The sequence below is a fragment of the Strigops habroptila genome, chromosome 2 (genome assembly GCF_004027225.2).
Source record: "Strigops habroptila isolate Jane chromosome 2, bStrHab1.2.pri, whole genome shotgun sequence".
Taxonomy (NCBI): domain Eukaryota; kingdom Metazoa; phylum Chordata; class Aves; order Psittaciformes; family Psittacidae; genus Strigops; species Strigops habroptila.
Window position 1 is genome coordinate 59,601,211 of NC_044278.2, and position 16,962 is coordinate 59,618,172.

At 38.5% G+C, this 16,962-nt stretch overlaps 1 long non-coding RNA gene across 3 annotated transcripts in view; it reads left to right on the top strand.

The window, feature by feature from the left end:
* LOC115604249 overlaps positions 1-16,962 on the top strand; it is a 144,787-nt gene that overhangs the window by 62,286 nt on the left and 65,539 nt on the right. For all 3 annotated transcript variants that reach the window (XR_003990191.1, XR_003990190.1, XR_003990192.1), the window contains exon 2: positions 11,634-11,741. This is a non-coding gene — a long non-coding RNA (uncharacterized LOC115604249). The remainder of the gene's footprint in view (positions 1-11,633; positions 11,742-16,962) is intronic.

Below are 16,962 nucleotides of genomic sequence, written 5' to 3' on the forward strand. Positions count from 1 at the left end.
TGTGAAGATAACAAAGCTCTTCATAGCTAAAAAACATAGTTAAAATAAGATTCAAAAGATTGCTCGTGCTTAGTAGGGTTACAAGTGAAGTTAATTGAGAAATTAAAACAGGAGAAAAAAAAAAAGGGAAGAAAAAAAGTGAAGGAAAGCCATCCTTTTGGCTGCCTTTAGCTAGAATATCACGATGCTTCTTAGAGTGCTCCATCAGGAGTGAACTTTACTGAAGGAAGAATAAAATCTTCAGTGACAAATACCTAACAAGCTTCTGCAGCCAAAGAACTGTGCCTGCCAAGGAACTAGAAGAGAAGGGGGGGGGGAGGGAATGAGGGCAGGGCGGGGGGGGGGTGGAGAGGGAAAATTACAAGCAGGGAGCAGGGTTACCCCAGTTGTAAAGGGAAGAGAACGTGAGACTGGAAACCGGATGTGAGTGGCAGCCTGCCAAGGCAACAGTTACGCCATCTGCAGCAGGGTCAGAAGTCAGAGCCATCCTTGAAAGTAAGCCCCATGGAAGATATCTAAACAGAACATGGGAGGGCACTCTCTTTGCTTCGGGAGGATATCCAATATGCTGCTGACAGTCTTCCTGCCAGGGCTGCACGCAGGGACAGTGAGCGGCGCGGGTGCCCCTCCGCCCTCTCGCGAGGCACTGACACACAGCATGTGGGGTGCTGCAACGGGTCCCTAGGATAGGCTGCGGGTGGCTGCAGTCCTGGAGCACCTTCTGCCCTCTGCTATGGGATAAACCCTCTTCAGTCTGGTCTGAAAATGGGGCAAAATGGCACCAGCATATGAAGGGGCTTGCTGGCAAGCACAGCACAACAGCAGAGACGACCCAGCTATAAAAGGCATTGCCTGGAGGGCAAGGGGGGAATGGAACCTTAAGAAGCACCGTGCTTCAGTGGCAGCCATGGAGTAGGTGTGCCACACATGGATCTTGGGCTTCTCTCTTTGCGGAAATGGCAGAAATAGATATAGAGATTCTGAATTATTGCCAGGTTTTCTTTCTCCCCACTCCTACAAAAAATAAATATTGGAAGATGTAGCATCCAGCAAACCTTGGCCTCTGGTATGTAATCTGTGTCAAATGACAGGGACAGCAGAGTCTAGCTTTACTAGTACTACAGTTTATCATGCCTAGAAGCCAGCCCTATGGAAATATTTTACCTTTTTTTTTTTTTTTTCTTTTCTCTCTCCCCTTCTCCATTTTCTCTGTTGTGGGGTTTTGGTGTTTTGTTTTTTTTCTCTTTCTGTAAGTGTATAAATATTCTGTCTCATTCCAATACAGTGTTACAGGAGGCATACAAGGAGGGGTCTTGAAACATTTCTGTTCTAGTAATCTTCTTCCAGAGAGAAAGAACAGGGCAAAAGGCTAGTGAGAAATTTATTGTCTAGCATGCAGTGTGTAATTACCATAACTTACAATGAAAAAAAAAAAAAAATCCACATGTTGGTGTGTTTGATTTAATGCCATCAGAAGTGTAAGGTTACATGAAATAAATGGCTAATTGGGTTAATTTAATAGCAGGTTAATTCTTTCTTTTATTTTGTGCTAAAGGAACATTAAAATGGTACAGTTTTCAAGTGGTCTTGGAAAAGTAAAGTAGAGTTTCTTGATAAAAAAAAATATAGTGTTCCTACTGCTAGGTTTATGGTGGGAGTTACTGGCATTCTTCCAGTTCACCGCATGAAAATTTAAGCTGCCTGTATAAGTACAGAATTTAGTGTTGGGTCTTAAGGTTTTGGTTGGCATGTTGCCAAAGATGTTATGTATTTAGCTGGGAAAATTGCCTAGAAGTTAATTGAGAGGAAAACACTAATATACATCCTCCACCACCTTAAAAAAATGCTGTGGATATGCATATGTTGCTGATCCTTGATAAGAAATGAGTATTTGCAGTAAAGAATTAGTTTAAAATTGGTCCAAAATTTGGCTAGATTGAGTTTTTCAAGCCTCTCCATTCACTATATCCACAAGTAATATTATTGTTTCCCTTCTCTTTTTAATCTTCCTGCTTGCAGCATCCTTAGATGGGCCAACAGTGGGCCATGACATGACCATGGTCGTCTTTGGAGTGGGCAGAGCTGAGGCGCAGCAGCTTTGTGTCCCTTTCAAGTGCTAGGTGAGAGTCATTCTTCCCACATTACAGAGTGGGCATTCACACTCAAAAGGCTTAAGAGCAGCAGATAATTTTTTCCTGCTATGCAACCAGGCACACTGCACGCTATCACCTAGCAGAGCATCGCAGGAGCAGCACGTGCCTGGAAAAGCCCCATTGCGCAGGGTGGTGAGACCTCAGCAATTCATCGGTTTTTCATATTGCCAGAAAAATGCGGATTTTTTTCATTTCAGTAAGTGAAACGATATCTTTAAACAGTACTGAGCCAGTCTGCAGCAGCAGAGTTTAAATGGTTAATGATCACATCTGTAAGTAGGCTCCAAATCAGACAATAGGCTACCTTTTGGAGCAAGGAGACTGGGATGCAAGAGGCACAGGAAAACAAAATTAGGAGCTACGCTGAAAGCGAATGAGGAAAAGGCTTTCTTCCAATTGTGACCAGCTGTCTTCTTTTGTACACCCACTGGATGCTCCTAATGCACTGGACTAGAAGAGACATGAGCAAAGTAGAAACAATGACATTTTGCTACAGTATGAATTCCCTCTCCCTTCACTTAATCCTGTTCTTATTGGGGCCTTGTGCTGAAAGCTGATAATTTTGATGGCCCCTGAATAAAGCCGGTAGCTTGAATTCCTGCCACCAGCCCCTTTATAATGAATAGGGCTAATGAATGCTCATAAGTGGTAGGAATCTGTGACCAGCTGCATCAAGGCAGGTAATACAGCTTGGATTTAATTGGGAGCAGGTATTGGAAGGCTGTATTACTTTAATTGGTGAGGGGGTTTTCTAAATGGAAAGGACAAAGTATAATGGACAAATTGTGCTGTACAATAGCACTTAAGCTGGGATTGTATGCATTCGTTAATCTGTTGAGGAATGAGGCAATTCTAAACAATTTTCTCAGTGAAACCAACTCCAGAAAGCTTGTCCCTTTTGTTCTCCCTTGGGAAAATGCAAGATTGAAACAGAAAATACCTTTACCAAGGCAATCATTTGCCACGTGTGGAAAGCGGATACAGCTGTAAACTATGAAAGAGGGATCTTTGTAGTACAATAAAGGATGGAAAAAGAGATAAAGCTAGGGATAAGAGTGGGCCTGTCACTGCATCCAAAGGAGGAATAAAGTGATGACATTTACAGTGACAGATGAGACTGTAAAGAGAACTCAGGACAATTTAGAGAGGGAAATTTGATATTTAAAAGAAAGGGCTCTGATAATTAAAAGTAGCATTACATTAAACTGTTACGCATGTCATTAGTGACAGAAGGGAACTGGTGCCTTTTGAAAAGTTAATGATTCGCACAGACCTGCTCTTGAAACTTTGTATGTAGTAAAGTTCACTTGAACACAGCATACTGTATGCAGCACAGCATAAATTTTCTCTGTGTTTCATAGTGGGAAATAAGAAAGTTATATGATAATATGGAAGGTGTACTGTAAATACCATATGCCAATGTGTGTACAGTGTGGGTGTGTATGTGTAGAATCGATGTACACTGGAGGTCCAAGGTAGAGTTGAAAACCCAGCATATATAAATATTGTCAAAAATGCTCATTCTGTGGAATCCTTGGAAAAGGCAGGGTGTCTTTTTCTCAAGGCACAGGTTCACACATTTTATTTTTGCCTTGTTTGTGTTTAGCTAGATCTGTTCAACCTAGTGTGCCTATGGCAACAGAAGACAGCTTAAAGAGTAACCTCTAAAGGTAGAGTGTATTTAAAGTGAAACAGCACAGCACATACAGCCAATTTATGTGAACGTTGCAGCTGTAATGGGTTAAGAGAGCATTTGTAAATGAGTTCTAGCAGAGCTTTTGCTCTGGTAAACTTCATTACAGATGGGAAAACGAGAAGGATTATTTGTCCCTCAGAGTTCATGTAGGCCGGGCAGTGGGAGGAGAAAAACAAAACGAAGCTGAAAGTGAGTGTTGAATGGGCTTTCCCAGGATCCCCAGGATCCCCAGGTGGGTTTCATGTATTGCCTGATGCTGAAAATGAGACAGATTCAGCTTTCTGTACTGGTTATAAAGGCTGAATTATCTTACACTTACTATTGTTCATGACTAAAAGTCAATACACAAAGCTGCAGCTTATTTCAGAAATTCTTTGTCAGTAAGAACTATTTTGTGTTCCTCAACATTTTTTCATTTTTACAGATAAGGATAGAATGTGGTCTCAAGCTCACAAAATATTTATATATATGTGTAAGGTAAATTCTAAATTAAAACTGACATGCAAGAGTAAAATTATTAAATTCTAAAAAGGAGCATGAAGTTAATACTTATCCATTTGTGTGAAGATGAATCAAAATTGTTTTTTGCAGAAATCTGCAGTTACCACTGGGTGAACTGTAGCAGAGTTTGCCTGAAAGTAGATGAGGTACACAATAAAATAATCTATGACAGGAAAACAAAATGATACACAGGACTACCAATGTGATGAGCTATCATTTCCTTAGCTCTCTAAATAAGATGTTTGAACAGTGACAGACACAGACGTATGCAGCTGGAAAATAACTTAAATTTAAAAATAAAGCATTATTTATGGGATCTGAGCAGATTCCTGTGAAATCCTAAAAAGGTGTACTGGTCAATCACTAAAAGAGTCCCAGGATCAATTCAATGCAATTATTATGTTTATGTGATATGGAGAAAATAAGACAGCCTAATGTCACCTTGCTTCCTGTCATATAACATGTGTTATCCCTGTAAAGCATCTCTATCCCTAATCATATGGCATTAAAAAGTATTCAGGGAAACTAACCTCACAGAAGAAAAAGGAGTTTCTTTCAAAACCACCTGTGTTCCTGATCTTTACAAATAAACAACAATAAGAAAGTGCAGTGACTTCAGTAGTCTGCTTGAATGTTGTTAAGGAAGGTGGAACCACAGACTCTACAGAACTACAAATTATCCAGTCCCTCTGAGGGTCAGATAAATATCTAAACACAAAGAAAAAAGAATCCTTTTCTTCTTTAGCCTGAAGAGAAATATCCAAATTTCATTAAAGTTTGTATAGCTTGCTTTCTGTCTGTGTGTGTGCGTGTATACATATTTGTGTATGTGTTTGAAAGAAAACAAAAAAATTATTCAGATATACTAAACTTTGAAGCTAGTTCTGAAAATAGTAGTCCTGCCACAGAGTTTCATTATCTATATCTGCTTGCTACTGCCATTAACTTCTTATTCTTCAGACTAGATCCTTATATTCCCTGTATGACCTAAAGAAACCTTAAGGAAAACAAAAAACAACAGTTAATTTACAAATTGAGAAAGGTCAGAGATCAGTATGCATTGGCACTGAAGTTCTTTAGAAGATGTGCATGTGTTGTTTCTAACGTTTCCTAGTTAAATGTGCATGAATTGTGACTTTGAAAAGACAATTCTGTGGTCTTTGGAGTTAAGAGTTCTCCCTGGCACCCAGCCTTCAGAGCAAAGCTGGAATGCAGCGCTGCATGGCCTCTCTGACACGCATTGAAGCCACCACATTGTTTCAGAGTCTTAAGCAGCTGCTTTGTGGTAGTAATAACTGTTTATTACTCATCTGTGTTAGGTAAGGTTGGAAGAGAGGAACTGACACACAGTGGTTGCTTGTACTCTCGCAAGATCTCAAAACAGATGTTGCCACGCTGCTCTGTGGCCCATGAACATCAATAGAGTTCTTCTGTTTCTGGAACACCTACGGTTTTCTGTGCAAATTGGCATACAGGGTTTCTGACTTATGATTGCTACTCAAAGAAAAAAATTTGTTAATTCATAAATTAAGTATATGAAATAACTTCCTGAAAGAGTATCCTTCATGAAAATTATTAGACTTCCTGTGGGATTTGATGTGGGAAGGACCGAGAGGAGACACTGCTGGTAATAAAAATATGTGGTCTGTATGTTGGAAGAACTTAAGGACACAGTCCCCTGCATGGGCAGCTTAACACTTTTTGTATTCTTGTGCCACTGTTTTTGGAAAAATTGATGGGTTTGACCTCCTTGTTTTGACAGCTACTCCTTAAAGGTCAGACTATTGTCTGCCCCTTCCACTAGTCAGCATGATTATGTGACTGAGTGAGTAACTTCTGAATGCTTGTTTAGCTGCAATTTCTGCAGCTGGGGCAGCAGCTTCCATACAATACCCATCATGTCTGGGTTGCATGGGGAAAAAGGCATGGGAAAATGGCAATCTGTGCCCTCACCAGGATCGCAGCTGACAGTCTGCTGACAGTCCAGCACAGCAAGAGAAGTAGAGTGCCTAAACTGATCCCTGATTTGATTCCCAGAGCCAGGGTCCACTCAGCAGTCTACCCAATGAAGTACCACACCGCACTATCCCCAGGATAGGAATGTTTGCTAATGGCTCAGTTCATCTCAAGTGATTCTCTTTGTAAAGAAATGAAAGAAAGCTTCATGTGTAAAAGTTGTAGGAAAGAGGATAATTAAAATCTGAGGCACAAATGGAAAAGGAATCTATTGAATATAAATCAGTCACTGGAACTTACATCCAGGATTTTTCTCATTGCTACAGATCTTTGCAATTTTGCTATATTCATTTTGCATCAGGAAATTCTTAAGATGGATGCATACTCTTTCTGCCTTAACATACGTAAGATTAAAACAAAGGCGAGTTCATGAGGTAATGCATATTAGTTTATTCCTGTATCTCTTTATTTTCTTGTAGGTGGCAGAGGTAGACTTCCACAGCTTATTCTGATTACTTCTCTCCTGATTTCATAATTTCAAAATAAAGCATAAAATAAAGTAGATTGAGCTTTCCAGGATAGTTTTGGAGAGAAAGAAAGAAGCAGAGAATACCTTTGTACCATAGAAATGAGTTTTCTCTGTCTATACACATGCATTGAGACCATAAAACTAGATCCCATGTCAGTATGTAAACTGTTCAGGAAATGTCATATTTTGTGCAGTTGAAGAATGAAAAAAATGCAAAGGAGAATTCTTTTTTGGGAAGTACTCTTCTTGTCAATGTAGACAATGAAGCATAAGTAATTAGAGGTTAAAAAAGGAAAAGTTTTGTTCTACTTTAGCTCCAACAAGGGTAAAACTGAAGAAACTCTATAGAGGTCACAGGACTTGTACATAGTGCTTTGAGTTCATGAGGACCCAATCAAAATTTCTACACTGACAAATTTTGCTCTGCTTCAGTGTCTTTACTGGAGTTTGGAAACGTCTTCACACCTGTAGACCTATTAGACCCACACTCACTGTGCTTGAGCTATGAAAGTGTGCAGTTATGGATGTGGAAAGGAGGATGAAATATGCCCGAGTATGCCTGTGTAGTGTACTTTGCAATTTAAACTGGGGGAAGGCTCTGCTTACGTGAATGAAAGCTTATCAGCAGTTCAGCAAACTTACTGGGAACAGTTTACTTGTCAATACTACAAGGAAGGCTCTTAACAATTTACTTTCTTAGTAGATTTCTAGGACTTCCTTGTTTTAATTTTAGCTTTATCTTGCAATTTTATCTTCACTTGGCTTAAAAATAACTTTACAGTGCAAAAGTACAGCTGGTAACACTGATCAAAATATAAAAGAAATTAAAATCCCTATGCATTTTAGATGGGGTTTGGATTTTAGAATGATGTTCCTTTTTCAGTTATCATTGTAACAGAGTAAGTCTTGCTTTTTTCTCCTCATTAAACTCCTTCCCAGAAATAGAGGCATTCCAGACATAATACCGAATAAGGAAATAGTGTAGACTTATCCTGCCAACTTGTACCTATGACCTGAGAAGTGGAAAGGCAAAAACTACTTGAGAATCAAAGTAAGTGAATGAACTTTGGAAACCTGTGGGTATTCTGATTATGCAACCTGCCTTTGAATAAGTAGCCATTGCCATGTGATAGTAAATCAAGAATATTTGTCACCTCTGCTTCTAGTGATGTTGTAGGTGACATTTTATTTAAACCACTCTTAAGAGGCTTTTTTCCTATCTGAGTTGGTCTAAAGTCCTTCTCTTCCTACCAGGAAATTATTGTTCTGATTTTAGTTTCAATTTCCAGTTACAATAAGAAAGAGGTTTTTAACTTTTTGGCCAGCATAATTTATATTGTTTCCTGCCTGAGCTTTCTCAATCTAACTGTTGATTTTTTTAGTTTAGAAAAATTTTCTTTTTTTTTGCCCGCTACTTATGATAAGTTTTGAAGCTAACAGAATGATGCTTGACAGGAAAAGAAAGGAAAAAGAAAAAAAGGAAAAGGGGAAAAAAAAATAGAAAGAAGAAAAATGTGTAATAGTCAGCCATCTCCAATCTCCAAACAAGTAAGGGTTTTTGTAAAATGATCTCAAGTAGATCCCTTTTGAAATACAGTATCTGAAGTCCCAAGCATGGACTGTAATAACAGAACATTTTGATAAGCTCAACCACAGAATTAAGTTTAACACTTGCACTGTTTTTCTTCTTGCTCTTTTTTCCAATGTCTTGTAACTTGAGGAAAAAAATGTTATTTCTCTTCATGGCCCCTTATTGGTAGCAGCTAATCCTTATTCACTTAGGTGGACAGAAAAGGCTGGTGTTAAAACATACAATAGAGGTTATTTAAATTTGAGTAGGCATGGAGATGGTCTGTTGTTTGTGCTGTGCACAGGCATTCTGGAAACATGATTCATTGGGAGTATTTAGCAATAACAAATACACTTCATCGGGAAAAAGCATTAATCAGCAATGATCTTGCACCAGGACCCTCCAGTCTTTTCTGTGGCCAGCACATTCCTATCACAAGAGACACCTACCTTTCCTCTTAGTGCTGAACCACATCAGAAAAAGGTGTCTACTTAGAGTGGGAGAGAAGCTCCTTCTTGCTGTATCAATTTTTCTCCTTTTCTTTTTCAGTTTTTGTTTCTTTCTCTCTCCTCAGGTGCCATTTAGATGTACTTTCAATGTGAAAATTTTCCTGTTCAGAATCTTGGACGCTAGCTGAGCATGTACAGCTGGTTGTATTGGAGCCTACACGGCAGTTAGTGGCCAGCTGCTAATGTTTAGCACCAAGCATCAGCTTGTTTCAGCTAGTGTTCAATAGCCAATGCTTCACTCTGCTGGAAAGCTGAGTGCTATATACTCCAGTTCTGTATGGCTACATATTTATCTTGCACATTTCTTACAGCAAAACTCACTGGTGTGTTTCTCTGATGTTCTCGTAATCCAAATACCATGTTTGCTGTCAACAAGTCATCTGAACCTTTGGTTTTTTTTTTTTTTCCTCTTTTTCTTTTTGTGAGAGGAAGGTGACAAGCAGCAATCTTCACATCTTACAATCATTTGTGCCTCTAGGGGCCCAGTCATTATCCTGCAGTAGGTATATTTCAAGGTGGCAAATCAATGGAGAAGATCAGGGATGAAGATGAAAGACCCAGCTAGTCTTGACCCTTGCCATGTCTTTTTTTTTTTTTTTTAAGTGTCCTTCAGTGTTGATCATGCAAAGAGTTGTGCTTAGGTTTATTTTACCACCAGCCAAGATGGAGAAGACTCATCCTTCTTTTGAACTTATCCTTTTCTCCAAAGGCTTTTTGAAACAGCCTCAGGTTTAGGGTTAATGTTTTGTCTTTCTCTGGCTCAAGACTTTATTCTTTGCCTGAAGAATTTGTGAGAATATTTTTTTTTTTCCTGATGTTGTAATGACCATCATGTAATGACAATAATGACATATATGGTCTGGTCTTACAGCCCTAGAAGCAGGAAACTGAGTGCAGGTATGTCTTCATAAAAGCTTTTGTTCTGAAACAGGTCTAAGCATGATGAATGAATAATTTACTTTGGGGATTGCTGGAGATAGTTCTTTTAATGTAGAGACATATTCTGCTGTATGTGAACCATGGAGTGTGAAAGTGTGTCAATGATTAGGAAGAACAAGGCTTCTCCATATGGAAGTGGGCAAATCTCCATTGCTCTGCTAAGCAAATTGTAAAAAGTACAATTTATTTTGTAATGAATGAAGGCTACCTACTATTTCAATTATTGCTTCTATTGGTCAACCTTGTTTAACCAACATACAACGCAAATCAGCAGCATTGTGAACAAAGATAAGAACCAACCAGAATCAAATCTCTGTTTTTAAAAGAGATTACTATACATTATCCTTACTGTGACACTCTGAAAAGATGTTTTAATGGCAGTGAGGAAGATCCCAAAATCAGATTTATGAAAAGTTCGAGAAATTAATTACTGATAACAGTCTGTTGAAGACAGAGAGATATTTTAGTTCCTCATTTGAAACTCCTTAAACTTGACTGATTTTAAAAAATATTGAACACTCCTTTGGAAACATAGTGCCTTTCAAAGTGTCTCCTGTAAACCATCAAATACTACATACTCTAATCTCCTCCATGTGTCTGAAGTTGTAGGTTGGAGATTTTGTAGGGTTTTAAGTTATTTTAGTATAAAAAAATACAGTGAGTCTTCTGACTTTAAAAACTAACCTGAATAAAGAGATATCTATCCTTTCCAGGCTCAGTCCTCATATTGTTGTTGAACATAGAACTCCCTTTTGATATGATGAAGTAGAAGACTTTATTGTTTTCAAAATTAATTCCGCTGAGGAAGGAAACATCTTCTCATAATTAGTCCATTCCTTCCAAACATGCTTTCACAGCAGTGAACAGCTCCTAATAGTGTAGTATTTAGGCATGTCCTTGATCATGTAAATTTTAGCATATGTTTTAACATAAGTGGTGGAACAGCAAGTACCTAGAGCTTGTTAGTCACAGTTTTATATTAATCCTTAGGTTAAACCTCAAATTAGGTTTTAGCAATCTCCTAGATTCCAGATTCTTCATGGTGTGTAAAGAATTTATGAGACTTCCACCATTCTGTAACTTGCTTCTCAAAAGATGTGACCTGATCTCTCTCTATTTGTAACAAAGCTGTGTCTTGACTCATCAGTCCTTAGTGTGGAAGGATGAGAGGAACAAGGATCCCTTGGTAGTTCTGGTAGCAGCTGCAGAATTTAAAGTCTGAAGAAAAGAAATAGCTAGTATGAATTAAGAAATGCTAATGGAGATTAGATTTACTTCAAACCTAATAATTTTGAAAAATGAACTTCTGGGAACTGTTTCAGTTTTGGAGATAACCATGGTACCTTACTTATTCCCAGGTGTGATGAGCCCTACCTGGCAGTTAATTCTACTGCAGTTGCTTGCTTCAGGAGATGTCTGAATAACATATTAGTGGTCTCTCTTTGTTAGATACATATTTTAATCATGCTTGATCTTGTGTTAGTGTGTGAGAACTGTTTATAGACCTTGTAATGTGCAACTGCCTTCTCATGTTATTATCGAGATAGTTTGGTGTTTTTATCTGAAGTTACTGAAATGTGAGTGAATATTGAGTGAATGTGTTGGTGATATTGGCAGACAGCATTTGACAAATACTGTAAAAAAAAAAAATCAAACTGAATTTGTGCATGTTCTGGGTATCTGAAAGGCCATTTCCTTACGTCTGTTTCTATTTTTTCATGTACTTCCCAACAGTGATCTGCATAGCTGTTAATATTCATATTTCTGTATTCCTTTTCAGTTAATCCAAGCACTAGGTGTTTATTGATTCAAGTTGATGACCTTTGGATCTTAGTGGAATTCCATGAAAGAAAAACACACCAAAACCACCTTCTTGTGTTTGAGCACTGTGAGTACCAACTCTTTAGTCTTACTGCTACAGATCTCCCGATGAAAGTATCTCGTCACCTCTGAAATGTAGTTACAGCATTAGAGAATGTGGAGGCAGCATTGTCCCACTGAAGAATGAAAGCAGCTAGATCACTTTAGTGAACTAAAGTGAACTGCATTAATTCACTGCTTTACGCTTAAAAAAATAGCCCTTACTACTACTTCCACACCTTTGTTCCCTCACATATGAGACTGAAATGAGTAATGTTTGTTTTGTTGTTTTTCACTTTTCCAGTGTTTCTTTCTTTAGTGCTTGTATTCAGAATGCATAATATTTTATGATGGGAAGTTCAATGATTCATTCTTGTAACTCGCTGTTGATTCCCATGAGCTTGTTGGCCAAAGTCTTTTACTAATAATGTCATACAAACTTCATCTTCAGCTGTCAGGAGAGGTTTCAAAATCTAGAAACAGAAACAATTATGTTAATAAGGTGTATTTACCTTTTAGACATAAGTACTTTATGATCTGGGAATAGTCAGATTTTATCACTAAGACTGAATTGCTGAGCATGGCAGTATTACTAGTTAGGAGGCAAAACTGATCTGGAAAAAAAAGTTTACACTATCAGTTGCTTCTCTGACAACCTTCTATCTTTCTTGATCAAGAAATGAAGTCCTTGGAAAATGAATATACAAAACAAATGTCTGTTATACGGCAAGATGTTCTTTAATTTACTTCCTTTTGTTTAAAAGTGACGTCTGTTTAGCACATCGGTTTAGATATGATTTAAAGCAGTTGACATGACAGATTGAAAACTTAAAATGTAGCATGAATAATACACAGTAAATTTATGTTGGGATGTTTTTATTCACTAGGGAGCCCTGAATAAGTTAGCAGCACTTGCAGCCACAACTTGTATACAGGAGAATAATTTGTATTTATCATTCTTCCAAGGAGCTAACTGATGTGTGCATGTGTATGTATATATATGCATAATATATGTAGCTATATATGTATATGAATACAGTCATCTAACTGAGATTCACACACACGCAATCCATGCAGTTTATTAACAGTTAGCATATCATCTCTAAATGGAGCTCACTGCAATTTGAGATGTGCCCTGCTAGGAGCTAATGAGCAAACTCCTGCCTAATATTGACAATTAATCAGGCATAAAAGCATCTAGGATCAGGACCCATTGCCAAGCATAGAAGACTCATACAGACTTCAATGAAACATGATATGTGAACAAATTTGTCTAATTGTATATCAGTCCTATGAACAAATTCCCACCAAAACACTTAATTATCTACAGTACAGGAGCAATGCATCCGTCTCAGAATCTCTTAGTGGCTTTTTGGTTTGTTGTAAGCCATTTACCGTAACTAATAAATTGAAGGAAGTATTATAATGTTTTCTTGACAGTGTTCCTGTTTTAATTGGTCTTGTATACTTAAGCCAATATCTGCGCATTGGCTAAAGTAACTGAGTAGTGGTTACACCATAAAAAGTTATCATTATTGTTTGAATACTTTTCTTCTGTTGAGGTGTGAAGATTTGGTCCCAAACTGATAAAAGTAATCTCAGAGATCCAAAAAATAATGCAATAAAAGGGTGACCCTTGCAGTCTATAGCAAAAAAAATAAAACCCATTATTGCTAATACAAAAAATCATGTATTTGCTCAGGTTCTGTGAACTTAATACTGATAATATATCTGGTATATGACTTTTTTTCTTCTAGAGTATAAACTGTTTCAACCCTTTTCTAGTTGAAAATGATGGTAGAGGCTTTTTTGGCAACATCAATAGAAAGCCTGTTATGACACACAACAGAAAATCACTTGAAAAAGTATTGCTGTTACTCACTACAGAAGAATGATTTGTGCAAAGATAAGATGCTTTGGCCTTGAGACACACACAAGTAAATTGGGTAGTTTTCCTAAGAAGCATTCTTGTTGAACTGTTTTTCTTTTCCATTTCAGTTGACAATATGGATCTGTAGTATATTGTTGGATCTGCTGTGTGATAACACAACAAAGCCTGTGTTCTGCTCTCAGCGGTGCTATTTATACATTGTAACATTTTTCAAAGTGCCACTTTAGTGTTCTTCCACTGTTGGTTCCTTTTTAAAAAAGACAAGATAACCTGCCCCTGCCAACAGATAAATAAATAAATAAAAGCAGCTATAAGTCAGATTCAAGCCTGGGTATTTCACTGTCAGTAAAGCCCCCTTTTCAGTTGATTGGTGGATGAAGAGCTGCATAGAATCATAGAATCATAGAATCGTAAGGGTTGGAAAGGACCTTAAGATCATCTAGTTCCAACCCCCCTGCCATGGGCAGGGACACCTTGCCCTAAACCATGTGGCTCAAGGCTCTGTCCAACCTGGCCTTGAACACCGCCAGGGATGGAGCATCCACAACCTCCCTGGGCAACCCATTCCAGTGCTTCACCACCCTTACTGTAAAGAACTTCTTCCTTATATCTAATCTAAACTTCCTCTGTTTAAGTTTGAACCCATTACCCCTTGTCCTACCACTACAGTCCCTAAGGAAGAGTCCCTCCCCAGCATCCTTGTAGACCCCCTTCAGATACTGGAAGGCTGCTATGAGGTCACCATGCAGCCTTCTCTTCTCCAGGCTGAACAGCCCCAACTTTCTCACCCTGTCTTCATATGGGAGGTGCTCCAGCCCTCTTATCATCCTCGTGGCCCTCCTCTGGACTCGCTCCAACAGCTCCATGTCCTTTTTATGTTGAGGACACCAGAACTGTACGCAGTACTCCAAGTGGGGTCTCACAAGAGGAGAGTAGAGGGGCAGGATCACCTCCTTCGACCTGCTGGTCACGCTTCTTTTGATGCAGCCCAGGATACGGTTGGCTTTCTGGGCTGCAAGCGCACACTGCCGGCTCATGTTAAGCTTTTCGTCAACCAACACCCCCAAGTCCTTTTCTGCAGGGCTGCTCTGAATCTCTTCTCTGCCCAGCCTGTAGCAGTGCCTGGGGTTGCCCCGACCCAGGTGCATCTTGCAAATGATGTAATATGAGCCAGAGTCCACCGTTTACTATTGAAGAAGGCAAGAGATGCTCAGATCTTTTTCTTTAGCCAAATACTTTCAATGAACAGCAAGGACTGTGTCTGGCACTGGGCTGAGGATCAACTGTGAGTAGCTGTCATCCAAAATTCTCCACAGCAGTGAGGGCACAAGCCACAGTCTCAAGTGGAAGGCAAGAGCAGTGAAGGAAGCAGGCTAAGAATCTACTCATTTTTATTTGAAGATGTCTCATAGTAAGAAAGCTCAGTATGACTGCTGAGCTTTCATATTGAAGTGTATCTTCATGTGGTCTCCAGGAGAGACCCTTCTGTCCTGGATGCCAATCAGTTGTGCTCAGCCAGAAGCTGAAGTGACACTTACGCATTGCTGGAAATCAGGGAAAGAAGCAGGAGGGGATTTATGCTAGGCAACAGCACAAGGCTTAAGTCATCCTTAGAGAGCAAATAAAGGGGGGGGGGGGGGGGAATGTTTAAAAACTTCATACTGCTGTATTTTGGAATACACAGGTCACCAAAAATAAAACAAGACTAATCAAAATTTTCCCTTATGCTCAGAATTTACATTTTTATGATCAACACTGCGCTGTTTGGCAATGTCTATATTTTAATATTAGCCATTTTGTGTGAATGTATGGTGTGTCTGTGAATGTCATACCTCAGCTAAAAATCAAGAAGAAATATGATGGTCACTTGTTAAATGCTGAATTTCCCTTATGATTAGAGTAGAAAGTGAGATTACAAATCAGGAAGAAATACAGTCAATAAGTTATATTTTTGAGAGTGGGGGTTATTATTATTATTTCCAGTTGTTCTAGTAAGCAAGGACAAGAAGAGCAAGAAAAGGAAAAAAAAAAAAGTAAGGAAGAAAAAACCTGCAACACCTCATTAATTGCCCACTGCTTCCTTTAGCATCCCAGTGTCCTCACAAAATGGCTGAATAGTCTCTTTGGCTCCAGTACAGGTAACATGCTTTTTCACAGTGCAGAATGAATATGTGTTCTGAATAGGTAGGGGAACCAAATTCACATGAAGGACATTATATTCTTGGATATAAACTTAAGAAGTTGTGTGATCTTTCCATTAGGAAATCTTGATTATTTTTTATAGGTAGATAATTTCTTTTAATTTTTAAACATTATTTGTTTTGGCTAATCACAATCAAGCAAAAATATATTAACAGCTATAGTGTCATAGATCTGCTTTTCTCTTAATACACAGTAAATCAGTAATTTTATGGATAATCTGCTGTACCCAAAGCATGCAGACATGGAAACACAGCTATCATAGAAAATGTTCTGCTCAAAGGAACAGGAAGAACAACTTCTTGCTAAAATCATACATAGCACCTTTAAGCTTCTCTCTTTTCATCATATCTTTCCTAAATAGAGCTTTTAGAATTCCTGGAAGAGAAAAGATGATTCCTGACTCACCATTAAAAGTCTTTCCTCAACAAAACCACATTTTTACGATTAAAAGTAAAGATGAAAATATCCTACACTTAGGATCAGTGGCAACGCTCAGGTTGCTGAAACTTTGCTTGCACCTTGGCTTCCCCTGCAGCTCATGTTACTTTGCTGGAAGTGTTTGACATGGTCACAAGTCTTCACAGCATTCTGACTTTGAAAGGGCCATCTGCCTTTGCCCAGCTTTAGATAGCTCAATTTTCCTATAAACTCACTCTCTTACCTATTGTAATGCATTAATTTGAGGCATGTTTTGGAGTACTCTGAATTAAAAAAACTCAAGCATTTCTATAACACATACATTGCAAGCAAAATTGTGAGTGAAAAAACTGTGAGTGTATGTGTAACTATATCTATACATATATATAAATATATACTTATTTATAATAATAAGTACATAAATACCTTTATAAATACATATATCAAGTTGATATCTCAAGGTAGCATAGAATGTTTTCTAAATTTCTGGCTGTTTATTTTTAATATTACTATAAAAGCAATTTACAATTATTAATGAAGTTCATAGAATCATAGAATAGTAAGAGTTGGAAACAACCTTAAGATCATCTAGTTCCAACCCCCCCTGCCATGGGCAGGGACACCTCGCCCTAAACCATGTCACCCAAGGCTCTGTACAACCTGGCCTTGAACACCTCCAGAGATTGGAGCATTCACAACTTCCTTGGGCAACCTGTTCCAGTGCCTCACCACCCTCACT